A 6822-nucleotide genomic window follows, 5' to 3' on the forward strand; every position below is an offset into this window, starting at 1 on the left:
GACAAGTATTAAGTGATAATAAAGTTCTATACACACATTTAGAGTAAAGTTCTAAATATCAGGCACAATAGAGAGAGAGATACATGTAACATATATAGATGTATAATCACATAAATATTTATGTATGTAATAGTTACATAATATTTATATATATGCACGCACTCACAGAAAACCATATATGCTAAAGTACTCACGGAAATGAAAAAAAACAACTTTTTTCGGTCTCAGATTTTAAATAAATGCAGTTATACAAAATATATAAATATTCAAACAACTCAATTAGTACTAATTGGGCCTTGGCACAAATACAGCGTATCAAAGGTTTTTATGTCTTTTTACACGTAAAAGTGTAAAAATATGAACAAAACAGACTATTGTGAAACTGAGCATAACCAGGTGTAAGTAGATCAAGGTGAATGTCCATGACCTATGACACCTTGACGACAGGTGAAAACCGGTGCTTGAAACCCACGTGCATGTGATTTGTCAGTGGTTAGAGATTTGTGAGTGGCATTGTGGGATAGTGAATCATCGTCAAAATATCAGAACGTAAAAGTAACATATTCCCTTCTCAAACAACAACTTACATGTCATTATTATTATGTACATAAACATAGCTGTTATTTTTATTGTTTTGATAACTTTTTTTCCAGGCTAATTTGCATAATGCCTATAGCCTGTTTCTGCCATGTCAATTTGGACTTAGTTTTATTTTTGAATGTTGAAAGTGCCTACAAATTACTTCCTGTAAAGTACATTTTGTATTGAGCACTGAGATAAAACTAGAAAATCCAGACTAGTACTTTTCCAGTTTTGTTATTTCGTATTTACATCTACGTAATGCTTTGTGTCGATTGTTAAATCCAGCAAAACAGTTTTTTTTTATTTCCATGAGTTCTTTAGTATGTAGTCGCACGCATAAGGTAATCAGTAATAATGAAGTGAATATGAAAATAATGAAATAGGTATGTGACGAAAAAATGTGTATTGTGACGAAAGAGCCTGCCCTATGTGCCAGAGGGGTGGTGATAATAATACAATATCATGAAACTTACGCTGGGCAAAATGTGCAGATCGCCTTTCTCCAGATCGTCAAATAAAGTGAATGTGTACACTTTTTCTGGTTCGTTGTCAGACGATATTGTGCCATTTTAAATACCCCGGTACTTGGGAAATGACCATCCCCGGAAACCATTGTAAATTACCCTCGACATCCCATACATGATTCACCCTCTCTCCAACAAGAATACTCCTTGTGGAACCCTCACCAGTGTTCTTAGAAGCTGCCAGAGATATTAAACAGTTTAGATTGTTAGTGAGAGTTGAAAGGTCAAATGTTTTTTTATTGTTAGAAAACTAACAGAAGAGGATTTTCGGGGTTTTGTTTTAGAACTTTATTTCGGAAACGAATTTGACACTTCAGTGCCTCCATAGGCTCCTTTGACCGATATTGATTCAAACGGTCGTCCACTTTATTGTGGGACTGCCACAGTCCATGTATCAATTGATTCTTGGTGGGCATCATATTTACTTTGCCGTCTTTTAAGTTCACGAGCAACTGCCTCTTGTTTCCGTTTGAGGGCATCCTGCTTTTGTTGCTGAATAATTAATTTGCGATGTTTGAATTGGGCGAGGGATGTTTTTTAAGTTTTGAGGCATGTTTGAAGACATTGTGTTGGGAATCATGTGATAGAGTGGCTATCCACTCATTAACCCTGTTGACATTGAAAGTGATGTGATTCCTGAGTGTAAACGGATGAAGATGGTTTGTTGTGCTTTATGTGATCAAACTGACCAAATACAGATTCCGTGAGTTTCTTGTGTTTTAAAGATGACATGCAATGTGGATGTGATTGTGAAGTTTTGTTCCAATGAATGCCTCCAGGGAGCTGATCTGCCAGAAGGCGCCGTAGAAGTGATGTGATGTCTGGTATTATATTCTCCAGGATGAGATGGGTGGTGACGTCATTATGACATGAGGTTGTGAGGGCTTCAAGCACAGAATCCGGTTTATCTGTGGGTTTCTTCTCGTATGGAAGAACCTCGGCATCCCCTTTCATACAACTTGGGATGTCCAGTGACTTGAGCCGGTTGATAAGTGTCATATAAAATATTCATATCTAGGATTGTCCTGTCCTTGGCCTCAAGAATACGCCAAAGTGGTTTTATCAGCAACTTATCCAAGAGACCAAGGGCACGACATCCGGATATGCAGAGCTCTGATACCAATGATGATGAAATGGATGTCAAAAGACGGTTCCTTGTTTCTGGAGTAAAACATGTATGTAAGAAATCTTTCAGGTCATCATATACATGGTACACTTCAGCTGCACTGTGAAAGGATGTTAAAGCGATTGCCACGAAAGTTGGTAAAATTCGTTTTCCTACCTCTGGAAGTAAGAAATATGTTGACACTTTCATAGCAACCGCTTTTCTCATCCCCTCTTGAAAAAGTGTTCCACGCCATGCGGACCAAGTCTATGACAGATGTTTGAAGTTTGGTATTTTATTCTTTAGATTCAAACTCAAGTAGAGTGTTGGTGCATTTTTCTGCCATGTTCACAAGAAGATGGAGTCCACAAAAATAGTTGTCAATGTTCCCCGTATCTACTTGTTCCTCCTGGGACAATGAATCCCACTCACTTTCAATGACAGGTAACGCGTCTTTTTTGTATTCTTTTAATAATGTATTCTCTGTAGCTGCACGGTCTGACATTGTATTTTTGATATTGGCAATGATATATGACCCTTTACCAGATATGACATTGACGTCATCAATGATTTCTTTCAGTGTGTTTACTGTTGTCTGAGCGGACTTGTTTGGAATTGCACGCATTCCAAGGGTTATTGGGGTTAGGTGCTGATTGGTAGGCACATATGTCTGATATTGTTGTCCATGTTTGGATGTCTCATCAGTGTATAGGGTGGTATGACTGTCCTTGATGGTAGCATCCATATGGGCGTGGCTCAGGGGCAATCTCATTGCTGCTATGTAAGCTACACAGGTTTTTTGGGGGGAAGGGCGTCTGCTTTTAATCCAACGACATTTAATATGGCTTTCATGACGTTAGGGACGTGATCATATCCTACATTTTCCGACTGAAGAGTCAAAACACACATCTTTGTTTCATTCCTGTAGCTATTACTATTCTTTAAGGAAATCATGCCTTTGTGAAAGGTGACATCATTCAACATGTTTTCTTCAGAAATACTTTTCTCTATCTTGTCTCAACATACAGCAGTTTGTGCATTTCTGCATAAAGGTATGTTTGCAAGAACCTTTCACCTTTTCATTTCTTATTTGTTTTAATTTCAATACTCTTTCGGTAAATATTTACCTGATTCGATTTACAATTAAGTTGTGCTTTCATCTTCTTTACCTGCCTTTGAACATAATGTATTTCTGCCTCCATGGTTGTTTTCCTCATACAATTTCTGCATGTTACTCTGGAGAAACTTAATATCCCTACTGGATTGTTCTGACATTAACTTTAATTGATTTGGGGTTTTAGTCAACTTTACTTGGACACTCTCTGTACTTGGTGTAAGTACATGTATTTTTGAAGACTGAACTTGAGGAAACATTTTTTCGTTTTGTACGTGACCATACAGGTTGTATTTGCACTGAAGGTTCTGTTTGGGGGATACTGTGTTGGGGTACGTCTACACAATTGGGAGTTGCTAGCGTTCTGTGCTTTTACAATAGACATTGTCTTGTGCAAAGTGCTGCAAGGGAGTGGGTTCAGGTAGTGATATAGGAATTTCAGTTGTCAGAGAGTGCATTGGGGGATTTTGGTAACTGGAAAGGGGTGAAAAGGAACTGTGTCAAGTTATTGATAAGAGTAGGAGTTTTCTTTTTGCCTAGCTTCTTTTGGGTTGTAATAAGTTATTGAATATACCGCCGAAAGTTATTGGTTTCATATTGGCACGTACTTCCCACCGGATATAATAGTAAGCCAAGTGTTAAAAGTGCCCCAATTTGGCTTCAACCGTTCTAGCTCTATTACTTATCCATTGGTGATTGTTGAGGGACTGAGCCGCTCCAGCTTGTGTGATGCTGGCGAAGCAATAATGGCACTTAAGCCAAGTTGTTTTAGTTGGGGGAAATCCATGAGCTGCAAAATGTATTATATAAGTTGATATGGCATTATTTAATATGTATACTAATCATACAGCAATTAATTTTAAGTCAACTACTAAACATACATTGTCAGGGCATCCATATCGGAATCACGTTGAGAGATAATATGAAGTGAAATGTTGTATTTACCCCTCAGTTGCAATTGCGTAGAAGAGGATGCTCTTTGATCTCTGGAACTACGGTATGATGAGATAGCAGTATTCAAGAATCTGAAACACCAAGAATATACCATTACGTTTCTCGCAGGCACATTTTAATGCTCCTTATCTCCATATGTATTTATAACATGAAATGTTAATACAAATAAATATGATTATGATGTCGTTTTCTATTATGTCCACAGTGATTCTTTACCTTATTGTATGTTTTCATGCACTAGCCACACTAGTTTTAAGTAAGTATGGATATAGACATCTTCCCGAGGCAAGTGAGTAAACTGACTATAAAAGTCCAGTTTCCACCCTTGCCGAACTAGGCTGGTATTATGGAGTTACATTTTGGCTGGACTAACGAGTCTATTCATAGTCCAATCAAAATCGCGCACCGAAATCGAAATCCGGTTCGTAAAGTGTCATGCAGATTTCGGTCGACTGCAGGATTTGCAAAACATGTACACCGCTAACTAGTTGTCAACACAAGATTTTCTAAATCTGTTCATGCTTTTAATCAAGGTGCTCACGTGATTTGATGCACTTCGCGATGTAAGACTCGTTTTATCACAATATAGATCTTGATTATCAATCAGATCGTCTTGACTGGGCGCCACCGTTTTGTTTGATTGGTTTGTTTGTTGTTTAACGCCGCACTCAGCGATATTCCAGCTATATGACGGCGGTCTGTAAATAATCGAGTCTGGACCAGACAATCCAGTGATTAATATCATGCGCATCGATCCACGCATTTGGGATCGATGACATGCATCAAACAAGTCAGCGAGCCTGACCACCCGATCCCGTTAGTCACCTTTTACGGCAAGCATGGGTTGCTGAAGACCTATTCTACCCCGGAATCTTCACGGGTCCCGTTTTGTTTGAAGCAAATGCTAGTGATACGAGAGGTTGAATCTGATTGGTCAATAGGAGAGGCATAGAAAGGACATACCTCGTAATAACCACTGGTGGCGCTACGATCGAACCCAGGAATTCCAGCCTAGTTCGGCAAGGGTGGAAACTGGACTTTAAAAGTCAGTTAACTCTCTTGCCTCGGGAAGATGGGATATAGACAACATATATGCATATGCACTTGTTACAGTTTTCATGAATTATAATCTGTTTCAACATACGTTAGCCAGTGGCCAAGTGCAGGTTAGGGCGAAGGTAGGTGTACTGTTGTTCACAGACAGCAAACAGCTAGGAAAATCTGAAACAATAATGACAGATGTTAATAATGTTCAGAAATGTCGCAACGCTCAAAACACTTTCATTTATGGAGTTAAATTATTTTTTAGGTATATATATGTATTTTGAATAATTTTTTAAATATTTCTTTGAAATAAATTACAGCCCGTATCAATATACGTTTGCCTTTGGCAAATGCAGTTTCCGAAGTAGACGTTAAGAGTTGTAGGTGGTCAATACACACTGGAAACGCCTGAATAATATGGGGATTTTTTTATTGTAAGTACATTGTCTCGATTTGTATACATGAAGGATTGGTTTTAGCAATTAGGAATAATTACTACAAGTTTTATTTTGCAGTTTGTTGTATTGTTACCACTTATGAATTACCCTCCTTGTAAATGAAATATATTATATCAACATGTGCTAGCGTTTGGACACCGCACTCCACTACAGGTTGGTCTATACACAATGCCAGCTATTGTGGTGGTTGTGTTAATTCAGTTTGACGTCTTTATTGTCAACATTCGGATGACAACTACAGGGCACAGACAGCAAATATAGTGCCACGGTGATAATGCATTTAAAGAATATTCCTTTCATTTTCTATTGCTTTTATGTAGCGTATAACGGCGCTGGAACAGATGTGACAACATCAAATTTGCGGATATTATGAAGGCTTAGTAAGTAAGTAATTAAGTTGGGGTGTTATATTTTTTTCATTGTATTTTTCTGAGTACTTATCTCGTTAGACAAGGAAACCGCCTGTAGCTTGGCGGAACAAGTGCGGAGTGGCTATAACATGTGCTTTTCAGTGCTCTCTCCAACTGAGGTTGTCAGCATTTGCACGTTCGTCAGAGCACAGTTCGTCTGTTCTCGTGCGCCACGTAATAACGTCTGGGTTGAGGCTAAATATCATTTCCATATTCAATCGGAAGTAGTTATACGCCATTATTTCATTCAGATGTCATTTGCCAGCGGAATCCCTAACACAGGACCAGTTTATTCTATCAGTTAGGGGTATTGACACCAGTTGGGTTCATTGTCACCAGTTGGGGGTTTTCCCCGACCTGGTGTAAACGGGCATCAAATTCTCAGTTACTTGAAAGAAATTGGTTTGTAAAAATATTTTTAAACATGTCCGTGAATAATTAATTGCTTCTTTTTAAATTTGGTGGGATGCTATTATCAACTGACATTACTGAAGGCTCTATCCAGGAGGTTGAAGTACACAAAAATTAGTGTCCCACTGTGCGACTTTGTAATACTATTGTTGCGCAGTAGAAGGCGACGACCACCTGTCCACCTGTCCGACTGGGCCACCCGTGCCCCCGACTCCACTTG

This window comes from Haliotis rufescens, unplaced genomic scaffold (assembly GCF_023055435.1).
Source record: "Haliotis rufescens isolate VD_foot unplaced genomic scaffold, xgHalRufe1.0.p SCAF_6, whole genome shotgun sequence".
NCBI classification, from domain to species: domain Eukaryota; kingdom Metazoa; phylum Mollusca; class Gastropoda; order Lepetellida; family Haliotidae; genus Haliotis; species Haliotis rufescens.